Source organism: Pteropus medius, unplaced genomic scaffold (assembly GCF_902729225.1).
Source record: "Pteropus medius unplaced genomic scaffold, Ma_sr-lr_union100, whole genome shotgun sequence".
Lineage (NCBI taxonomy): Eukaryota > Metazoa > Chordata > Mammalia > Chiroptera > Pteropodidae > Pteropus > Pteropus medius.
The window spans coordinates 5,804,115-5,828,995 of NW_024342471.1; the positions used below are offsets into that span (position 1 = coordinate 5,804,115).

Below are 24,881 nucleotides of genomic sequence, written 5' to 3' on the forward strand. Positions count from 1 at the left end.
GAATAACTTTTACACTGACAGGTGATTTTTTCACCAGCAACAATAGAAGCCATAATCCAGTGAAATAATTTCTTCAAAATATTTTAAAAAGTAAATGCAACCTAAAAATTTGTATCTATCAAAATATAGTTTAAAAATAAGACATAAATACAGCTTTTCCAGATATTTTTCAAAAAGAAAAATTCCCAGAGATATAGACATCAGCAGATCTCATGAAAAGATGAAAGGAAATTCTGAAGGGTATACTTTAGTTGACCACTCTGTGATGAAAGTCTGTGATGGAAAAGCAATGAAGAATGTGATAAAACTGGATAAATCAAATTAAGAACTGGCAAGGTTAAATAAGAATGTTTTGTAAGATTTAAAAACATACTTAAAGAATACTATATGTAGGAAATAGATTGAGAAGGTTGAGTAGAATTAAAGTGTTCTGAAGTAGTCAGACAGAAAAAGTTGATTTCACTCATAGGTGGGAAATAAAACCGAAAGCAACAAACAGACAAGACAAACAGAGACTCATGGACACAGACAAGAGTTTAGTGGTTACCACAGGGAAGCAGGAGAGGGATGGGGTAGATAAGGGTAAAAGTGGTCAAATATATAGTGACGGAAGGAAATTTAACTTTGGGTGGTGAACACAAAATGCAATATACATATAACATATTGAATTGTACACTTGAAACCTATATAATTTTATTAACCAATGTCACCCCAACAAATTTAATAATAAAAATATTATTAACTATAGTCACCATGCTATACATTAGGTTTCTCAGAAGTTATTAATCTTACAACTAGAGATTTGTACTTTTTGGTCAGTATCTTTCCTTTTCCCCCACTTCCACTCTCTGGTAACTACATTCTATTCTCCGTTACTATGAGTCTGACTTTTTTTTTTTAGATTCCATATATAAGTGAGGTCATGTGATATTTGCCTTTCTGTGTCTGGCTTATTTCATTTAGCATAATGTCCTCCAGGTTCATCTATATTGTTGCAAATGACAGGATTTCCTTTTTTTTTTTAATTTTTAATTTTTTAATTAAAATTTTTTTTTATATTTTATTTTCTTATTTCCCCCTCCTCCCTTCTTTTTTAAAGCTGAATAATTATTGATAAGGAAACTTACCATTTTCTTTTTGTTAGTCGCTTTCTGGGTATTTTGCAGATCCCTTGTTCCTTTCTTCTTCTCTTGCTGTCTTCTTTTGTGATTTGATGATTTTCTGCAGTGGTATGCTTTGATTCTTTTTATATTTTGTGTACTTTTCTACTATAGATTTTTACTTTATGGTTGTCATAAAGCTTGGAGTCAAACTTTTGAATATTATATTAGAATCAAATACCAGTGAACATGGAAATTGATTTCTAATTTAATTAAGGCAAGGATTTATTCAAAGACCCTGGAGCCTGGACACACATTGATAAATTTGCAGGGTTTGCAGAGCTTATTCTTGAGGACAATATGGCTACGCAAGATGAAAAGCTAAGAAGTTAGAAGTCAGCTTAGAAGATATCTTCAGGATTAGCATGAAATGGGTTAGAGATATGTGGCCTTGGGAGCAGGCAAAACTGCCTCCCAAATGTGGTTGTCTATTCTGGTTCAAGATTCTTTTCATATATGAACTCAGACTTTTCATATTTTAAATGGTAATAACCTATACCTCATAAACTTTTTCAAAGCTCACATTTCTTAGTGTTTCATAGGTGCCGGAGATTGTGTTCAATGTTCAATGTACCTTATTTTATTTAATCTTTAGACTTATTCTAGGAGATAGGTTTATGATTATACCTGTCTTACCAATGAAGAAATTTTGGTAGATACCACATGATAAGTAAAAGTAGTAAACGGAGAACCAATAAATGTTTTGCTCTAGTTTCCTCTGCTTTAACTGTGTTACCATAATTATTATATAATGATTTTGTTTAATGAGATGTGCATCAATGTGCTTGGCCTGTTGTGGGTTCTCTTACAATGAAGACCCCTTTTCTCCCCCAAACTCCAAGACAGGGAAAAGTTATTTTCCACTTAAGTTCAAGCATGGGATGAAGAAGGAATGGATGTAAGGCAAGAAGATAGGAAGGTAAAGTTTCAGGCTGCAGCACTAAGATCATATTCCTTATTTGTAGTACAGTGTTCATAGCTCTAAGATGTTTTCAAAGTAGTGATTAGAGTGACTGCTGAGAAGAAAGCACAGTGAGTTCTACCAGGAGCCTTTATAACTCCATCTGACTGCTCAGAGAGATCCTATCATCCTAACCTCTGTCACACTCTTTCCCGCAGAGCAATGAGCTTATAATCATCCAGACCCTTGCAGAGCAGCTGTGGTCCAGTGGGCAGGGCCCTCAGGAAATGTATCTTCTTGTTCTTCATCCAAGAATCAGCAACATGCTAGCTAAGTCCCTATGATATGGATAAATTTGAACATACTACTCTAGCAACCCTCCAAGTAGCCTGAGCGGAATTGAATACTTCCTTTATTCTTCCAGTTCAGAAACTTAGACTCAAAGGTGAGAAACCAATTGTCCACAATCTAAGGCTGAATGCATGATAGGACCCTGAATGACCTCATATATGTCTGACTCTCAAGTTCATGACTTTTTCTACTATCCTCCTCTGCTCAAGTGACCTCCATCCTTCCATCTTCTTGTGGGAGTTCATGAGTTATACCTACATGATAGTCATGAGTATGAAGGACAACAATGTCCTATTAGTTTTGTCTACCCACACTCAAATCTCTTGTACTAGACAATGATATAGACTATAGATGTGTCTCTAGGAGGCAGAGGCTTGTTTCCTGGTAAAGACAGAATAAATAAAGGTGGGATTTTGTTTTGATTACCTTCTCTGACTTGTGTGGGCAGAGATCTTAAGGAAAAAGTCCTATGGCTAACCATGAGTACCTATTCCAGTATCGAGGTCATATGCCAGAGCTCTTGATCTACCTTCTATCCTTTCTAAGTTTGCAATTCATATGAATGTAGATTTCTGGATAGAGAAGACAATTGGATATCACAACGCATTGACTAAGTGCTCTTAATAGTCAATTAAGTGTGTCTCAGTTCTAATGCCTACAAATCAATATTTCTCTTTTCTGAAGTGAGGTCACAATACCTACATTTTAAGGTTGTTGTAGGAAATCCAATAAGAAAATGTATGTGAAAGCACTCTATAGTACTGCTTTTGTATTACTAATCATTTCAAAAATTTGTAGCAAATGCCTTCAATCTGTAGGAGTAGGTCTTCAGTCATTCCATATTGTAGGCTAGTAGTTCTCAGCATGTGCTTCTTTCACCTAGGAATTTGTGAGTAATACTAATTCTTAGGCTGTACCACAAAATCAGAAACTGGAAGTGAGGACCAGAAATCTGTTTTTTAGCAACCCCTATAGATGTTTCTGATGCAAATTAAAGTTTGATAATTACAACTACAATTAGATTATGGGCCTGTGGGCTGGGAAACGTCATCAGTGATGACATCATTTCTGTCCATCAGTCCTTAATGGGTGTTTTGGACTAACCCTCATTTGTTCCTCGCTGTTATATTTGCATCCCTACTCTGGGTCTGCTAGTGCTATGGAGATGTGATGCCCTTCTAAATACTGTTGAGTGGAGGAACACTGAGAAGGGGGTTATAGAGAGAAGATGGACACCAGAATGAGCCCCTTTGCTTTAACGAACCAGGAATCCTATGTCAGGAGACAGAAGCTGGAATGTTCAAATAGTATAAGTAGTGGTCACCGTTACTATAGATTCTAATTTCTTAGTTGATAGTTGTCAATTCTTAACAGTTTACACAGAGATTTTATTACCAAAACTTAAGAGTTTAATTTCAACATTCCAAGCACAGCATATCTTATAACTGCCACATTTCCATTTAGAAAGATAATTCTGAAAATTTCCATTACTGCAGTTCTTCTTGCAATATCCATTTTTGTTTTCACACCTTCTCAAAAGTCAATTACCTGCATAAAAGAATTATGTAGATCATTAAGACAAAGATATTTATCAAAATAAATTTAAAACAGCAAGTTTTTGAGCATTGACTATTCAACTCCACTATTTACCATTTGCTTTGATATAACCATCCTAATAGTGAAACCACTTCTATGTAATAAATAAGATTTTATGCATATGTAAACATAATGATTTATACATATGTATATGGATTTACCATTCTTGAAATCTGTATGCAAACTTTCTCCAGAATCCTCATTTTTTTAAATGGGGAAAAATATATCATATCAACACAAAATTCCCAAACAATTTTCCAAAATGTAACCAACAACATACTTAAACATTTAAATAGTACTCACAAGTTGTCATTTTAAAATGTGAAATACTTAAATCATCGGTGTAATGCTTCTCAGCATTACCCAAAACACAAGTGGCTTTTGTTGATACCTGGTGTGATTTTCAAAATGTCTTTCCATGTTTCTGAGGTCTTACAAATTGTATTTGTACTGTAACTCTATGTTTGCATTACATATTGCATTGTTCAAAATGTTGTATTGAGTTATAGACAAGTATCTATAAACTTTATATGTAAACATTGATTATATATATAACACTAAAATATATGCACTTCTTTGTAATTTTAAGAATAAAATATGCAAGAGTTATTTTACTAGGAATATATTAATCAGAGAGACATTCTATAGGGTGTGCCTATATGTATGTACATATTATATACATGTATAAAGTCTCCCATCACATGGTTTAACATATAGAAGGCCCTGAACAGTTGTTGCAACTCTTCCTCACCTTGTTCTAAGTTGAGTTACTTATTTTTTTATTCAACCAAAATATATATAATCAACACCTACTGAGAAGGACAGACAATGTCAGGGGCTTTACATTAGAGAGGAGGAGAAAGAAAATAAATAAGTAAATGACTACAGATTGATAAAAGTATGATTAAGAAAAGAAATAATGTGATATAATAGAGGAAAACTGAATAGTTTACTATTGACAGGGCAATATAGGAAATTATCCTAAGGAAGTGATATACAAGGCTAGACATGAAAGACAGAAAGAATTCAGTTATGTGAAGAGCTAAAAGAAGATTATTAGAAGCAGGAGGAGTAGCATATGCAAAGCCATGAACTGGTGAAGAGCTTGATGTATCTGAGGAACTCCTGTTGTTTTTATGACTTTTCTTCCTTTTCATATTCTTCTACATATCTCAAGGACACTCCACAATAGCGCTTGAACTTAAACTTCCTTTCTATCCACTTTCCAAACTTCCTTATCCTCTATTTCCTCATTCTCACAAACTTCTCCATGGACACGACACTCAAATGTTTTTCTTCAGTTCAGATATATGAATGAAAATCCCAGATCAAGTTATTGTTTCCTTCTTTCTATTCCTGATGTTTCATGTTTCTTGGCATTTTGTTGGTTCTTCCCTCCGTATATTCTTTCTAAGTGTTCCATTTATTTTTTAAGGCAAGTTAAAATCAATCTTTATTTTGCCATGTTAAAAAGGGAAAATATTTAAAAATTTTTAATAATATTAAAAATAACAGAAAACAAATTTAAAAATTTTTTTAAAAAAATACTTCAAATTTGGGTAAAGAGAGTCAAATATATGGTGATGGAAAAAATTTAACTTTGGGTAGTGAACACTTAATGCAATATATATTTGATGTATTATTGAATTGTACACTTGAAACCTATAAGTTTTATTAACCAATGCCACTCCAACAAATTTAATTTAAAAAAAAATCTCAAACATCAAGTGTTCTATTTCTAATGCCGCTGGATTCTGGAGATGGACTGGCTAATCTCACGAAATAATCATGACTTGCTTGTGTTTGTCTAGAAAGGGACTCAGAGTTTTCTCAGGGCTCTTCGGTTTAGAAATAAAAGACCATGAGAGTATGTAATATAAATCATCAATGTCCCAGTGGCAGAGAGAGAGAAATAATGTAATCTAAATTCATAGAATTTCATGGATACAATAGACCAAAACATCTTCTAAGGGAACTTTCATACCATTATTAATTTCCTCTCATCCATAAATTTTAACAGTCTGCTATTGGCAGAGAACAAAAACTATATCTAGAGAAAAGCTGTGGAGTTATTATACAACTCTCTTTCTGTTAGAAAGCTCTTCCTAAAAAAATTAGTTTGTCACTTTGTGCATATATTAAAATATTAGAAATGAGATATAGTCCAGTATTAAAAAATAGAACCATAGAAAATATAAAGCATGTGTGAATAACTTCTCAATATGAAGAAGAACTTTCTAAGCTAGTGAAGAATGAAAAGTTAACTATCAATAGATTTAAAATGAAAATGAAAATTTTGTGCTTCAATAAATTAATTTAAAAATTTGAAAAGTGACCAATACATGATTGACTTGGGCTGGTGGGGCCAAGTGAGGAGTGACTGCTAATGGGTGCAAGATTTCCTTTTAGGTTGATGAAAAGTTTCTAAATTTAGTTTATGGTGATGATTACACAACTTTCTAATTATACTAAAAGGCATTATTGATTGGTTTCTACATTATAGTAGGTGAACCGTATGAAATGTAAATTCTGTATCAATAAAGGTGTTAAAAACAACCAACACACAATAATTCACAATATATAAAATGCCAAAGTTAATAAACTGTCAAGTAAAAGTAACAAATTAGTAAGAAAGTACTAATATACTGAGTAACCATTTGAAAATGTATGCCATTTCCCTTAAAAAATAATACCTCGTGACATAGATATGAATTTATATATCAATAAAGGTATTAAAAACTAGCACACAATATTTACAGTAATATCAAATATCAAAGTTAATATACTTATCAGGTAAAACAAATTAGTAAGAAAACACTAATAAACTAAGAGTAACCACTTGAAAACATATAACAGTTCCTGTAAAAGAAATAATATGTCATATTCTGGAAATGGAGCTTCTAAAACTAGCTTATATTTATATATTAGAAATCCCACAATGATTTATGAACTAGATTATGACACTATTTATAATACTGACGCATTGGAAAAAATAACTTAAATGACACAATAGAGGTCTTTCCAAGTAAATACGGGTACAAAAATAAATAAACATCTATTAAAACTTGTGTCTTCAAGGAATATTTACAGATCTGAACATTTTTTTCTGATAAAATGTTAAATTGAAAAATCCATTTAGAAACATGCATATAACTTGGTCAAAACTTAGAAAATATAAGATATAATAAAATTGTAGCCAATTTTTCTGTTTCCCAAATATTTACAGTGTTCTTGTCTTAATTTTACAAATATAAATTATAGAATTAATTTAAAAGAAGGAATGCTTACACAAATAGGGCTGAAACATAAGACATACGACTTCCAAAAGTTCTGAATCTTTTCCCAGTGTCCACCCAGAATAATTTTCTTCCCTTTTCCACTTTAGCATCCTACAGGTATTTAGAAATAGCCTTCCCTGTTCTGTTCACCACATCTAAGAACAACAAGGAAGGGCGAAGCAGAGACCTTCTCCGTAAGACCAAGAAAATTGGGAGATGTAATTTCATAGAATTGTTGCTTCAGGAGGTAATACCTAGTGCGATACTAAGTGAAGTGAGGCATGGCTGGATTGGACTGGCCCTAAGTGATAGAAATTTGAGACATCAGGATCATTTCTGTCCTTGGCTTTTCATTATTCTCCCTCAGCTCCAATCATAGACACTGTTCTACTGTGAGAGCTTTGAGGTCTCTTAAAATAGAAGTGTTTTGAAGAAATGAGGTGAACATGAGCCCACCGCTCAGTGAGAGCCATGCCCCACTCCCATGGCCAGTTTGGTAATAGGGACTCCATATGCGGGACCCTGTTGTAGGTTGGTGTTTCTCCTTCCCCAGGATTCTATTTACCTGAGACCAACTGGGCCAGGAGCAAAAAAATATAGCAAAAGTAAGTAAAAGGGACTTGATGGCTCCTGAAAGACAGTAAACAGGCAGTAGATTCTATGGAATCCAGAACTCTCTATTCAGTGTGACTCTGAACTCAAGTCTTTATTATCCTCCCTGAGTGGGGTTGGGCTCAGTCGATGGACCAGAAGGATATAGGTACTGTGCCAAACATAACTTCAGTTCATTGGCCAGCAGCCCTAATTGAGGCAACACTGTTCAGTCTTAAACTAAGCATGCCTTGGGAGAATGTGAAAGACAGAGGAGAAGGTGCAGGAATGGTATGGTAATTTGGAGAGAAAGGACATGTAGAAGAGTAATTTATTCTGATCCCTCAAGGCTGGGTACCTCTACCTGTTTTTGTCACAGCTCCTGTGTTGTTTCTGTCAGTGTTGGTCTTATTGCATTGTGACAGTCTGCTTACCTGTCTGTCTCTTTCCCTAAAATAAGGTGTCCTTCAGGACAACTCTACATATGACTTTTTTCTGTTTACCAGTACTGGACACAGGGAAGTACCTATGTAATTATTTGTTGAATGAACAAATTAATGTTTTTTTTGATAATAAGTATTAAAAAAGCATTTCTTTAAAGAAATAAGTGCTCAAAGATATATGTATAAAGATGTCTTCAAATCCTCTTTTGAGTCCATCAATAGAATATTACTAAATGAAATGCATCTGCATGATTTAACACTATTCATCTGTTAAAAAGAGTGCAGTGGGTTTTGTCTTCCTACATATACTTGTATATATATTATTTATTATAGTGACATTGATTAATAAAATCCAATAAATTTCAAGTGTACAATTCAACAGTAAGTTATATATATATTGCACTGTGTTCACCACCCATAGTTAGATTTCTTTCTGTCACCACATATTTGACCCCTTTTAGCCCAATTACCCCCATCCCCCCAACATCTGGTAACCACTAGTCAATTGTCCATATCCATGAGTCTCTTCTTGTTTGTCCTGTTCATTGCTTTTAGGTTTATATCCTACATATAAGTTATATCATGTGGTTTTCAACTTTTTCTGTCTGGCTTATTTCACTTAGCATGATCATCTCAAGGTCCATCTATGTTGTTGCAAATGGTAGTATTTTAATATTCCATTGTATATATGTATCACAGCTTCTTTATCCAATCATCTATTGTAGGACACTTCGGTTGCTTCAGTCTTAACCTGTCTTTCTTTGTCCTTCTCAACCTTGACATTTTGAAGAGATGGAGCCAGTATTTTGTAGAAATTTTCTCAATTTCGGTTCTTCTGCTGTTTCATTCGATTCAGGCTATGCATATTGGCAGAAATACCCCAAAAGTGATACTATCTGTGTTTTTTCATTGATCCTATCAGATGGCAGGCAATCATGACTTGTTCCCATACTGGTGATGTTAACTTCAATCATCAAGTCCTGGACATGTCCTCCAAATTTCTCTACTTAGTTACTATTTTCCCCTTTGTAATTAATAACTAACCCGTGGGGAGATTATCTGAAGCTATGTGAATATCCTGTTCCATATAGTACATTGATGGCTCTTGCTTGAATCAAATTACTATAATAATCGCCAAATAGTGATTTGAAAACTCTATCATTCCTTCAGTATTTGTTAGTTAACATTTTACTGTAAGGGTCTTCCATTCTTTCTTATTGCTTTTGTCAATATGGATCCATAGAGACTGATTTATTCAATGGGTTATAATCCATTGCTATCATTACTTATTTTTATGCTCATCCTATATTTGGCCAGTGGGAGCTCCTTCAACCTGGCTTCTTTGCCTGTCATTCTTTGAGCATACTCTTTCTTCTTATGCAATATGGTCTAGGCTTACTCTCCCAGCCCCAGCTCTGGACTCAGCCATTTTGCTAAGAACCCCTGGTTCTTTGTAATGGGGAATAATATTAGAACCCACGATTTGGAAACTAGGTGTGCTCTTTGCCACTAAGGTGTTATTGTTCATGTCCTTTCAGTGGACAGACTGGGGGAAATATCCATTATGTATCATTCTTGCCTTTCACCATTTTATATTTGTAGCTCTTCTCTCTCACTGTGAGAAACCTGGCTCCCCAGAAGATCAATATATTATTCCTTTGCTCACTTCTACAATACACTTAAACTTGTTTCAGAATTACTACACCCACACCACTATTAACAAGAAACCTAATAACCTAGTAAGTCGAATTTAAGTTTTCTTTGTACTTCTTTTGGTCCTTTTATCTTCAGACTGAGGAGAGTAAAAGTACTATAGCTAAAAGTTACTTGGATTCTTTCTTTTCTACTTTTTTTTTAATATGGTTGTTACCTGTTTGATGTACATTTGTTTGTTTCTGTTTGTTTCCAACTTTGAAGTTAAAAAAAAGTCTTTGTTGATTTAACTTTTGACATTTTAATTATGATGTGTTTTGGCATGGGCCTTTTTGGCTTCACCTTCTTTGAGACTCTCTGTGCTTCCTGGACCTGGATGTCTGGTTTTAAATAAGTTTTCTGTCCCTTTCTCTCTTCTCCTTCTGGGATCCCTATGGTTCAAATGTTGGTACACTTGATGTTGTCCCAGAGGTCCCTTAAACTATCCTCGTTTTTTTATAATTCTTTTTTTTTTGCTGTCTTGATTGGATGATTTCCACTTCCTTGTCTTCCAGCTCTCTGACTTCTTGTCTGTAGGGAGTTCCGGGGGTAAAACTTCACTGGGGTCTGGAGCTGTAGCTGGAGTAGGCACAGGCTGAGGGAAGTCCTGTGGGCAAGCTGCACAGGATCACCCTGGTAGGCAGTTGGAGTTGTAGCTGGAGTGGGCTCAGGCCTTGGGTAGTCCTGGGGGCAAGCCACACTGAGGCCTAGAACTGACACTGGAGTGGCTGTGAGCCACAGGGATTCCTGGAGGCGAGCCACTGGGGCTGTAGCTGAAGCAGGCATGGTCTGCAAGAAGTCCTAGGGACAAGCCACACCTGGGCTAGAGCTGTAGCTAGAGTGGGTGCCAGCCCATCGGAGTCATAGGGGCAAGTTGCACTGTGGTGCTTTGTTAGGCTAGCTGGAAGCTGGAGTGAGAGCCATGGAGAGACCGGGGGACAAGCTGCACAGGCCTAGAGCTGTGGATGGAACAAACAAGGGCCAGCAGCAGTGCTATTATGGGCATGGGGTGCACTGGGATGGCCTTAGCCTGCAGCCAGAGCACCAGGATCTAGCTCCTGCCCTTGTGATCAAGGGGGAAGGGAGGGCCACAAATGGTGAGCCCACAGTGAGTTTCTGTAGCTCCCCTCCTACTTGGCAGATACTATAGGGTTAAGAAATGGATTTCCTTCCCGTATAGCCTAGGTGTCCTATAAACCACAATTTTTTCCCTGTCACCCAAGGCACGGGAGTCTGCATAGGCCCTTCCACGATCTTTCCCAGCCACAGGGCAGTGCCATGTCTGCCTCTTCTCTTTGTTTCTGTGTCATCTCTCTCTCTCCTTTGTTGTGCAGAAGCTGTTCGGTCAGACCTCAGTTCTTCTTCACGGGTAATTACTCTGTCAGTAGGTATAAATTCCATTTGTTCATGGGAGGAGGGGAGTTCAGGGTCTTCCTACCCCACCATCTTGGGCTGGAAGTTTTTTTGGTTATTTGCATTGAAAAAATTGACATATAATATTGAGTAAGTTTAAAATGTATGGTTTGGTGATTTGATACATTTAAACACTGTAATGTGATATCCACTATAGCATTAGCTAACGCCTCTATCATGTCACATAATTATTATTATTTTTTTTGTGATGAGAACATTTAAGATACAGTTTCGTAGCAACTTTGAAGTATATTAATACGGTATTATTGATTATAATCACAATGCCGTGCATCACATCTCCAGAACTTATTCATCTTCTATCTGCAATATTTCCAATTACCCCTTTTAATAGTGTCTGGTAATCACCATTCTTAACTCTGTTTCTCTGAGTTTGGTTTTTTTTAGGTTACACATATAAGTAATTCCATAGAGTATTTGTCTTTCTCTTTCTAACTTGTCTCTGATAGCATAATGCCCTTAAAGTCTATCCTTGTTGTCACAGATGGCAGGATTTCCTTCTTTCTGATGGCTGAATACATACATACATACATATATACATATACATATATATATATATATATATATATATATATATATATATATATATATATATATATATATATAATCTCCCACATCTTTATTTGTTCATCCACCAGTGGACACTTAGATAGTTTTCATATCTTGGCTATTGTGATTAATGCTGTAATAAACATGGAAGTGCAGATATCTTTTCGATATCCTATTTTATTCCCTTTGGGTATATACTCAGATGGATTTGCTGGATCATATGGTAGTTCTATTTTTCATTTTTTGAAGAACTTCTATACTGTTTTCCATAGCAGCTGTACCAATTTACATTGCCACCAAGGGCACACAGGGTTTTCTTTTCTCCACATGCTTTCCAGTATTTGTTATTTCTTGTCTTCTTGATGATGGGCATTCTAACAGGTGTCAGATGACATCTCATTTTGATTTTGATTTGCATTTCCCTGATGATTAGTGATGTTGAGCATCTTTTCATGTACCTGTTGGCCATTTGGATGTCTTTTCTGGGGAAATGTCTATTCAAGTCTTACCCCAAGTTTTAAATCATGTTTTGGTTTTTTTGGTATTGATTTATATAACTTTTTAAATATACTTTGGATATTGAGCCCTTATTCAATATATGGTTTGCAAATATTTTCTCCCATTCTGTAGGTTGCCCTTTTCATTTTGTTGATCGTTTCTTTTTAGAAGCTTTTAAGTTTGATGAAGTGCCACTTGTTGATTTTGCTTTTGTTACTTGTGCTTTTGGTATTATATCCAAAATATCATTGCCAAGACCAACATCATTTATATGGTATTCTAGAAATTGCAAATCAATCTACAGAGAATTTGTAGAAGTCTAGCCTGTTTGAAGGAGATTTCAGCACACCATTGGAGTGGGAAGATATGAGTTTGGACTCAGTGGAGAGGGAGGAATTCCACCAGAGCCCTCCCTCCCCCTATACCAGAAAGACACTGCAGGGGGTGAGGGTGGCTGTTTAGGATCCATATATAGAGTGAGGAGAGATATGGTAAGTTATGGTAAGAGGTAGAAAATTCTAGATTGCAGATAAAAACAATTTGCTACTGTTTAGCTTGGTAGCAACCTATCCTGCTGAGGTGGCGGTAAGCAGTGCTCGAGTTCCCCCACCACCCCAGTTGTACAGGTTGTGGCTTGAGAAACCCATTTCTTTCCGGAAGAATCTAAAGTACTGAGGCAGGACCCCCATGACTGAAGGGAGGGAGGAGAAAGGGAAGGAGGCAGATGAGAATAACAAAGGACAGTAAAACAAAGTGATTCCCTGTTGAATGCTTCAGGACATCAGTATTTAATCTGCCCACATGCCTCCCGGAGTAACCCACTCCAGGATCTCCCCACCAGGTCTATCCCCACCAGGTCTATGGGCACCCACAACCCCAGTGCTACCCATTCTTTCTTTTTCTAACCCATATTCTTGTTTTTATCTGCAATCTAGAATTTTCTACCTCTTACCATAACTTACCATATCTCTCCTCACTCTATATATGGATCCTTGTGTGGGCTCCCCATAGCAGCAGCCACAGCAGTTTCATTAATCAGAGTACCCTCAAAAAAAGAAACCAGGGTCTATTGGGCAGGGGAGAAACAACAAATTGGAGCTGTAGCACCAGCTTCTGGAAACCAAAGAAAGATCTCTAGCAGCCAGCCTGGGGAGTTATAAGAACAAGAAAATAAAATGCTTAAGAATTCTGCCACAAGAGGGACTTGTGACCTACATCATCAATATTTCAAAACCATAAAACTAAAAAATATGAATAATAATGCATGTATTATTTCAGGCACATAAGCTATCTAGCCAAACATCATTCCATGTGTGAATACTCTCTAAAACATACCGGTTATAGAACCCATTCTTTCTTTTTCTAACCCATATTCTCGTTTTTATCTGCAATCTAGAATTTTCTACCTCTTCGGGTAGCATCACCTTCAAGATAGCTATTGACAGTAGTTTGCTGATGGGCAGCTTGGCTTGGTAAAAAGGTTTTTTTTACAAAACCATCAGATACTGTCTCACTTGAAAACACAAAAATAAACTCAAATACATTAAATAGTTAAAATTTAAAACAGAACTTATAAGGGAAAATCTATAAATCAATAGGATTAAATATCCTCCCACCAAAATAAGAGAGAAAAATAGGCAGAACCATATAATTTGTAGAAAACGTAAAGTACACAATAAATATAGATTTATTATTTCCTTTATTCTGCTTGATTTGGATTAATTTTGCTCTCTTTCTATTTTTGAGGTAGGATTTTGAATTATCAAGATCTTTTCTCTTTTCAATGATAGGCATAAAGTGCTATAAACTTCCTTCTAATTATCACTTTTGATGTAGGCCACATATTTTGATAAATTGTGCTTTATTTTTCATTCATATAATATATAATATATATTTTTTTATTTGAGAAATTCTCTTTGTCCCCTTGCTTATTTAGAAGTGTGTGTTTGATTCTCTAAGAGTTTAGAGATTCTTTGTTTATGGTGTTGTTCAATTCTTCTGTATCCTTGCTGATTTTACATAGTACTTTTATCAACAACTGACAGTGGTATATCAAAGTCCCTGATTATGAGTGTGGATTTGTCTATTTGTATATCCAGCTGTGTAAGCTTTTGTTTCATGTGTTTTAAACTATAATTTTGAGATTACATTTAGAAATATTATGCCTCAATGTGGATTGACTTTTTATCATTATGTACTGTCCTTTTTCACTTGTAGTGATTTCTTTGTTCTGAAATCTCTTTACCTAATATTAATATGACCACTCCTGCTTTTTTAAAAAAACAATGTTTTCATGCATCTTTCTTGCATCCTTTTACTTCAATTTACTTATCTCATTGCATTTGACTAAGTTTTCTGTAGATAGTATATTGTTGTATCACGCTTTAGTATTTTATCCACTTTGCCAATATCTTTCTTAAAATTGGTGAATTTTTATCACACACCTTTGGAATAATTATTGTGAGGCATTAGAAAACCCAGAGAACTCAGCCTCATGTAGTAGTTCAAGTCCTGAGTAGTATCAGCCGTCCACTTTCCTCTCTCCACCTTTCAGAGTCATACAATGCCTGTTTGTTGTAGCAAGTCTAGAGTACTTTAGAAATAAGACGGAGGACCTGGAAGGAATGGGCTACGCCACCTTGGTGGAACTGGAAGGCAGTTTTAGTTATTTATTTTTGTTTTGCCTTTTCCTGTCACACTCTTAGTGGGCACCTTCAATTAGAGAACTCGCTTTTTATATCTTTAAATGTTTTCTTTTTTGCGTAATTTTAGTATTCGTTCCCCCTCATTTTATCTTTTTACCCTCCATGCACTCTTATGAAATGGATTTGGGGATTTCTTGGTCTGTTCCTCACGTTTCTTAACATTTTCCTCCCACACTTTCTAACCCATTTCCTTTTTCTTTTCCTGACCCCTATCCTTGTTTTTATCTGCAATCTAGAATGTTCCACCCAGCTCTTCCAAACGACCAAGTTCCTCTCCAGCTGGGTTCGTTACAATATTAATAGAAAATTTACATATCGATAACTGTGTTTTCATCATATCGTTCCTTTTCGTAAACACCTGTTTCATTTCGTGGATGTGCTATATGCTCTTACCCTTCTGATTACGTTAATTAGATGCTTGAGGGAGAGGGTGAGAGCCACCGTTGAGTCTTGCATTCTGCGGTGTTTTTAGTAAGGGACTTAGAGAGAAAACCTGCTGGGTGATGTTCCTCAGGATCTGTGTTTCTGGGTATGTCAGCCATCCAAGGTCCAACATGAACTGCTTCTTGCAGACAGATGCTACCTTCTTTCTGTCTAGTGTAGGGTCTAACAAAGAAGCTGTTACGTGCTCAGTCCAAACTACAGATGCTCCTCCTGCAGAACGTCAGTCAGCTCCCTCGTGGCCTGTCCCAGGGCATCTGCCCTCCAGGTCTGTATAATCTCTGTGGATAGAGCCCTCTCCCACTTTCCACAGTGGCACTCTATCATGTACCTTGGAGACATTCTTTTCAATCTGATCTCGTCAGCGTTTTGTTCTTGAGACACAATCTCTGCTCCAATGAAGTTCCTTTCCTTTTCCATAAAGGAAAACCAGAGAAGACAGACAAGCTGAAAGAAATTTAGGACCTTCTCCCAAAGCGTTGTTTTCACCTTAATGTAGAGCTGTTGGATGTGTGTATGAATACATGTGGGTGTTTGTGTAAATATTAATGGATGCATTCACGTGTTTATTCTTCCGACAAATATTTATTGAGCCCCTGCTGTACTGGTGAAGGAGCCAGAGATAGAGCAGTGGGAAAAATGGAAATAGTCCACAGGCTCATGGAGTTTAAACATAAGTGGATTAAACTTCCAATTCATGACCCCCAGAAATATGCTCAAGGTGGACTCTAGATATCTAATTTATGTTTTATGGGATTTTCGTTTGTTTGTTTGTTTGTTTTCAAAATTGGGATGGTACTCTTCTCAGGGTTATGAAATGCATTTCATTCGCCGGTCAATTATGTGTTTTAACCTTCCAGGTAAAGGTGCCCTAATAGAACTGATTGCCCCCCATATCCAATCAGAGACAGTAAAGAGAATGAAAAATAAGGAAGACAACTACATCTCTTTAACTTTAGGAGAGGGCCAGGTCCCTCGATCACATTCAATTTATAACACGTGACCTATTAGTTAGGAAGTACAGTGGGCTGTAATGTGAAACACTAAGACATGCAAAAAGATGTCTTATGCAAATTAGGGTTTTATTCTTCTCATATGACATAAAGTCAAGGGATGCTATGCAAGTTTCGTAATAACATAGGCACCAGGCAACGTCTTCCCTCCTTTTCCCACATTCCTAGCATGTGCCTTTGCCCCATAGTTATAAGATGGTTGCATTGCCTCCAGCATTATGACCATGTTTCATGCAGAAGAAGTGGCGGGGCAAAAGCTAATGGGTACATGCCACTTGGATCTCTGCCCCCTCCCTTTTAAGTTTCTTACCAGATATCCCACCAAAAATATTCTGCTTAGTATCATTGGCCATAATTGCATCACACTTCACCACTGTGTGTTTGAGAAATTTGGAAAAATTGTTTACATGGACATACTGCTGCACCTGAACTATCACTCAGACACAGTATGATGTAATAAGGAGCAAATAAGTGGGACTGCCCAGAGCACACTCACTCCTCAGCAGATATCAAAGAGCACACTGACTTCCCCACAGAGAGGCAGCACACCCTGCGGGGATCGCTAATGATCCCCTTTCCTGGAACATCAGGGTCCGATTGTGCTGGCAGCCTGCGGGCATACCATGAGTTCTGTGGAACATCACGGAGTGCAGGAGAGGAACTGCAAGTTAATTTTCTTTACAAAATGTACTCTAGCAGAAAGATGAATTAATTTTTTAAGAAGATGAAAACATGGCATCAAAAATATTTATGCCAACTCAGGAGTTTAGTAATTCAAAGTCTAGAATGACATATCTTTAACTTGTATATCAAGAAACTAGTTCGCATTGAAGAAGGAAGAAAAAGGTTCCAGAGAAAAGGTATAAGTGAGATACGCCATCATCTACCACAGAAGACAGATAATAGATAAATGACATCTAAAGTAGATAAATCATAGTCATTAATTATTAAATAATAATAGTCATTTAATATTTCATTTTACTTTGTGGCTTTAGTGTTTAGAACATATATTAGATGATCTGCTTATGACTTTTTTTTACATTTTTCTTACAGCATCTTTGCATGTGAATCAAGGTAATCATTTTCTGATTGTTAAACTTTGGAACCTAGTTATCCTGTCTATACGAATTATTTGCTAAATCAAAAACAAACAAAATGTAACCTTGTTGTAACTGGGGTTGAAGCAGTGAGCAGAGCAATAGGAAAGTTTCAATAAAGTATTTTAACATTGAATAGCATCTCACTGACACTAAGAGTGTTGCCTGGCCATTTATTGTGTCCTAGTATGAGACACTTTCTGAGAAGCCCCTCCGTGTTCCAGGAACTGTAGGTTAATATCAGTTGCCAAAATTTATCAGCTGACTTAACTTGTCAGCAGTGGCACAGATCACCTCTCAACAGAGCACTTCTATCTGCTCCATCTCTAGCCTACTCTTTCACGGATGATGGTATGAACTTGCAGTTCCTCTCCTGCACTCCGTGATGTTCCACAGAACTCATGGTATGCCCGCAGGCTGCCAGCACAATCGGACCCTGATGTTCCAGGAAAGGGGATCATTAGCGATCCCCGCAGGGTGTGCTGCCTCTCTGTGGGGAAGTCAGTGTGCTCTTTGATATCTGCTGAGGAGTGAGTGTGCTCTGGGCAGTCCCACTTATTTGCTCCTTATTACATCATACTGTGTCTGAGTGATAGTTCAGGTGCAGCAGTATGTCCATGTAAACAATTTTTCCGAATTTCTCAAACACACAGTGGTGAAGTGTGATGCAATTATGGCCAATGATACTAAGCAGAATATTTTTGGTGGGATATCTGGTAAGAAACTTAAAAGGGAGGGGGCAGAGATCCAAGTGGCATGTACCCATTAGCTTTTGCCCCGCCACTTCTTCTGCATGAAACATGGTCATAATGCTGGAGGCAATGCAACCATCTTATAACTATGGGGCAAAGGCACATGCTAGGAATGTGGGAAAAGGAGGGAAGACGTTGCCTGGTGCCTGATGTTATTGCGAAACTCGCATAGCATCCCTTGACTTTATGTCATATGAGAAGAATAAAACCCTAATTTGCATAAGACATCTTTTTGCATGTCTTAGTGTTTCACATTACAGCCCACTGTACTTCCTAACTAATAGGTCACGTGTTATAGATTGAATGTGATCGAGGGACCTGGCCCTCTCCTAAAGTTAAAGATATGTAGTTGTCTTCCTTATTTTTCATTCTCTTTACTGTCTCTGATTGGATACGGAGGGCAATCAGTTCTATTAGGGCACCTTTACCTGGAAGGTTAAAACACATAATTGACCGGCGAATGAAACGCAGCTTCATAACCCTGAGAAGAGTACCATCTCAATTTTGAAAACAAACAAACAAACAAACGAAAATCCCATAAAACATAAGTTAGATATCCAGAGTCCACCTTGAGCATATTTCTGGGGGTCATGAATTGGAAGTTTAATCCACTTATGTTTAAACTCCATGAGCCCGTGGACTATTTCCATTTTTCCCACTGCTCTATCTCTGGCTCCTTCACCAGTACAGCAGGGGCTCAATAAATATTTGTCGGAAGAATAAACACATGAATGCATCCATTAATATTTACACAAACACCCACATGTATTCATACACACATCCAACAGCTCTACATTAAGGTGAAAACAACGCTTTGGGAGAAGGTCCTAAATTTCTTTCAGCTTGTCTGTCTTCTCTGGTTTTCCTTTATGGAAAAGGAAAGGAACTTCATTGGAGCAGAGATTGTGTCTCAAGAACAAAACGCTGACGAGATCAGATTGAAAAGCATGTCTCCAAGGTACACGATAGAGTGCCACTGTGGAAAGTGGGAGAGGGCTCTATCCACAGAGATTATACAGACCTGGAGGGCAGATGCCCTGGGACAGGCCACGAGGGAGCTTGTAGGGAGCTAAAGCTCCCCAAAATTCAAAAGAGTGCATGGATTATCTCGGGAGGCCTGCTTGCATAAAAAAAGGAAAAGGCTGGTTCTGTGGAATTCCAGGAAGAAGAAGATTAAGTATAGACAAAGGGAGTGTCAAAGGGAGTGTCGAAGGGAGTGTCAAAGGAAGTGTCGATTGTACCTCGATCTTCAGGATGTTACTTTTATTATGTTATTTTGGGATACACAAAGGAACAGATTATGTATAAAAAGAAGCATAAGAAATAAACTCGGAGAGACAGTTGTGAGATCTGTTCTCCCTCCTGCACCCTGTCTGTCTTCTCTTTTTTCTCAGTCCCCGCTCCCCCATTCAGGTACCCGGTTTGACTTGGTCGGCTGGCTTCCGACAGGAGCTGACTGACGTTCTGCAGGAGGAGCATCTGTAGTTTGGACTGAGCACATAACAGCTTCTTTGTTAGACCCTACACTAGACAGAAAGAAGGTAGCATCTGTCTGCAAGAAGCAGTTCATGTTGGACCTTGGATGGCTGACATACCCAGAAACACAGATCCTGAGGAACATCACCCAGCAGGTTTTCTCTCTAAGTCCCTTACTAAAAACACCGCAGAATGCAAGACTCAACGGTGGCTCTCACCCTCTCCCTCAAGCATCTAATTAACGTAATCAGAAGGGTAAGAGCATATAGCACATCCACGAAATGAAACAGGTGTTTACGAAAAGGAACGATATGATGAAAACACAGTTATCGATATGTAAATTTTCTATTAATATTGTAACGAACCCAGCTGGAGAGGAACTTGGTCGTTTGGAAGAGCTGGGTGGAACATTCTAGATTGCAGATAAAAACAAGGATAGGGGTCAGGAAAAGAAAAAGGAAATGGGTTAGAAAGTGTGGGAGGAAAATGTTAAGAAACGTGAGGAACAGACCAAGAAATCCCCAAATCCATTTCATAAGAGTGCATGGAGGGTAAAAAGATAAAATGAGGGGGAACGAATACTAAAATTACGCAAAAAAGAAAACATTTAAAGATATAAAAAGCGAGTTCTCTAATTGAAGGTGCCCACTAAGAGTGTGACAGGAAAGGCAAAACAAAAATAAATAACTAAAACTGCCTTCCAGTTCCACCAAGGTGGCGTAGCCCATTCCTTCCAGGTCCTCCGTCTAAGGACTTTTATTTCTAAAGTACTCTAGACTTGCTACAACAAACAGGCATTGTATGACTCTGAAAGGTGGAGAGAGGAAAGTGGACGGCTGATACTACTCAGGACTTGAACTACTACATGAGGCTGAGTTCTCTGGGTTTCCTTAATGCCTCACATTACCCAAGATTGGGGTGGCAAAATTCCAACCTAGAGCAGAAAAGGATGTGCCTTTCTTTCCATGTTGTCTTATGGGTTATTGACAAAAGAGCTATTATTTAAATCATCAGACCCCAAGAAGAACAGAGAGAGGGAGTTCAACTGAAAAAATATTTGAAGAAATACTCCCAATGTGGCAAAATATAATAACCTACGCAGTCTAGAAGCTGAGTAAACCACAAATGGGATAAACTCAAAGAAATCCATGCCAAGACAATTTATTATAAAGTTGATTTTAGAAAACACGGGCCCCAGAGTATTAAAACCATACTGACAGAGAAGAATAAAGTTGGAAGTATCTTTCTATCTAACATCAAGGCTTAGATATAGTAGTCAAGGCAATGTGGTATTAGTGAAGGGATAAATGTGTATCAGTGGAAGAAATTAGCCTAGAAATAGGCCATACAAATATGCTCAACTGATTTTTGACAAAGTCCCAAATAAATTAAAGGCAGGATCTTTGTGCTGATGGAACCATTTTGTATCTTGAGTGAGATGGTGGATACACGAACTTACACGTGGGATAAAATTTTATGGACTGACATACACATGCGCTATCGCAATACACACATCCATACACAAATAATAACCAGAAAAACTGGGGAATTAGAATAAGATTGGTAGGATGTATCAGTATTAATATCCTGGTTGTTAATAGTGTAATATAGATTTGCAAGATTTTATTTACCATTGAGAAACATAAGACAAAGACTACACAGGATTGCTCTAAGTTATTTCTTACAACTACATATGAATCTAACATTATTTCAACTAAAATTTTTATTAAAATTCTTAGCAGATGGAAACAGTCGATAAATGAAAAGAATCAAAATGACCACATGGGATTTGCTGCAGGTTGAAAGGCAGTTAAACATTTGAAAATAAGCAATATTACCACCAAATTAACAGGCTAAGGGAAAAATCACATGAGCATATTATAAATACTCATAAATAACATTTGAATAAGTTCCATATGCATTCATAATAAAAACTCAGAAAACTGAGAATTGAGAGAAACTTTCTCAACTTTTTTTCTTTTTTGAAACTTTCTTAACTTGATAAAAAACCATCTACTACGTATCTACACCTAAATTCATACTAAATGGTAAGAGAATGAATATATCTAAGATCAAAATATGCAAAGACTATGGCCATGCCACCCTGAACACGCCCGATCCCATCTGATCTCAGAAGCTAAGCAGGGTCAGGCCTGGTTAGTACTTGGATGGGAGACCACTTAGGAAGACCAGGTGCTGTAGGCATAAAAAAAATAATAATAATAAAATAAAAAAGAATAAAATTTTTTAAAAAAATTTTAAAAAATGCAAGGAATTCACTCTCACCACTCTTATTTAACATATTCAGAAAATATTACCCATACATAAGAAAAGGAAATAAAAGTCATATGGGCTGGAAAAGAAGGAAAAAAATTGTACCCATTTGAAGCTGACATGATAGTCCACATAAAAAAGACCAAAGAATTTACAAAAAACCTTCTAGAACTAAAAAGTAAGTTAAGCAAAGTCCAAGCCATAGATCAAAACGAATTACATTGCTGCATACTAGTAAGAGTATAGGGATATTGAAATTAAAAGTATAAAATAAAAATCACTCATAAGTTAAAATACTTATGTTTAAATTTGGAAAAACACTTTAGGTTTTATTTTCTAAAAACTACAAAATGCTAATGAAAGAAATTTTAAAAAGATATAAATGAAGTGATAGACACACATGTTCATGGATTGAAAGATTCAATATAGTAAAAAGTCATTTCTCCCCAAACTAACATGTAGATTTAACTCAATTGCTATTATAATCCCAGTGAAATCTTATATAGAAATACACAAGACTATCCTAAAATTTTTATTGAAAGGCAAAGGAACTGATATAGCTACAGCAATTTTTTTTTAAAGAATACAGCAGGAGGAATCACTACATTATCTCAAGGCATATTATACAACTACAGTAATCAAGAGTGTCTTGTATTGTATTATCTTGTGTTGTATTGACAGCAGAGTAGGCACATGACCAATGGAACAGAATAGAGAAGCAAGTTAGCCAAGAAATTTTTGACAAACGTGCCAAAGCAATTCCATGGAAGAATAGTACTTTCAGCAAATTGCTACTGCAGAAATTAGATATCCACAGTTTAAAAAAATCCACCTAAAACTAAACTTTATACCTTATATAAAAATTAATACAAAGTGGATTTGGTCAATTACTCAAATGGAAAGGAGGATACTCTACTAAATGTCATGAGCTATCGGTCTGAAACAAATGGGATCTTTACATAGCATTCTGCTATCCTTGTATAGATATGGTGCTGCAATCAGAGAGGCCCCATATAGGGTTAAGGAGGTCATCCTTTGGGAATTGTTTCTTTCCATCAGACCCTACACTTCCTCAGAATTATAACTAATTTTATAAGGCCTCAGTTTCCTCTTGTAGTTTCTAGAACAGAGCATTATTTTGTCATGCACACTCAATGGTGCAAGTAATAGTCTGATGTTCTGAATGGCATAGCATTCTCCCCTCTCTGATTTATCACTCTTGATAGGCCAGTAAAGGTGACCACTTAGAGACCTAGCTGTGCAAAGTGTCCTGGATTCCTCAGGATACAGAGCTTTCTCTATCTCTGAAGCCATGAATCTCCTGATGCCGACCTTCATTATATGTGGGTTACTAACTCTAGTGACCAAAGGTAAGGGAATCCTGGAATATTGGGATGCTGGCACTAGGATGAGTTATTGAGCTCCCATGTATCATAAAGGGAACAGAGGGTCCACAAGAAAAGACTTGGGCCAATAAAGAGCAGTAAAAATGCTGTTTTATGGCAGCTCCATGTCCTTACTCTAAGAATATGTTAGAGGCACCCAGCAAGCTGGGTGTCTTCTGAGACATTTCTCCAAAGGCAAGAGTTTCTTTAATCTCTCTGTCTCTTTATATAACTAACCAGTGTTAACTAAGACTCACTTCACTTCTATTTTAGTTATTTAATTGTTGTACCTATTTCATTGTTGTGTCCTATTAGTTCAGCTCTTAGCACCATCTTGAATTCTCTTTCGTTGTGACAGTACCTTCAAGGGAGGCCCTCATTTTTATGTTCTGAGATATGGTGAACAAGTTTATCATACTGTTTGTAGATTCTGCAGAGCTGTCATGAGAAACAGAAACATAAGTTTAAGTTAGAAGGAGGGATAAGTTAAGGTAGAGTAAAAAGATGAGTAACCAATGGGGAGCTTCTGATATTAATCCAAATGAATGAGCTTATTCTCTCTTTTTAATAATAATACTTTTAAAAATTATACATTTTTATTGAGAAATATACTTGGAATTGTTAAAAAGTATCAAGTATTGTAAGGTTTATATGAGTTTAGGGAAAAGTACTCTCCTATCCTAGAATAATAGTTTTTCAATCTTCTCTTTCAGAATCTCTGAATCAGTCATTCTTACCAATTACTTGTATATCTTAGCAGATACAAATATATATATATATACATTTTCAAGTGAGACAGCATCTGATGGTTTTGTAAAAAAGCTTTTTACCAAGCTGATATACATATATATATATCATAATATATATTATATAATATATATGTATGATATGGCCTAGATTTTTTCTAAATCCTGTGTAAATGAACCATGTGGATTCTTTTGCAATATACTAGTGCTATGTCCTAAAGACTTATCAATATATAAGCCAACTTCATTATTATTAATGCATTCATAGAATTTAAGGGTGGTATGTGGGTGAACTTTTTTTTATGGTGACATTGGTTAACAAAATCCAGTAAATTTCAGCTGTACACTTTAACAGTAAAGCATGTATATATTTACACTGTGTGTTCACCTCCTATAGTTAGATTTCTTTCTGTCACCACATATTTGGCCCCCTTTACCTGTCTACTTCTGCCCTCCCCACTCCCCTCTGATAACCACTAGTCTACAGTCCATGACCATGAGT

The 24,881-nt window shown here is 36.5% G+C and overlaps 1 non-coding gene across 1 annotated transcript; it reads left to right on the forward strand.

The window, feature by feature from the left end:
* Window positions 1–22,060: 22,060 nt before the first annotated feature.
* LOC120604081 (5S ribosomal RNA) lies at window positions 22,061–22,179 on the forward strand. Its single transcript, XR_005653254.1, has one exon. It is a non-coding gene; the product is annotated as a 5S ribosomal RNA (ribosomal RNA).
* Window positions 22,180–24,881: the final 2,702 nt, after the last annotated feature.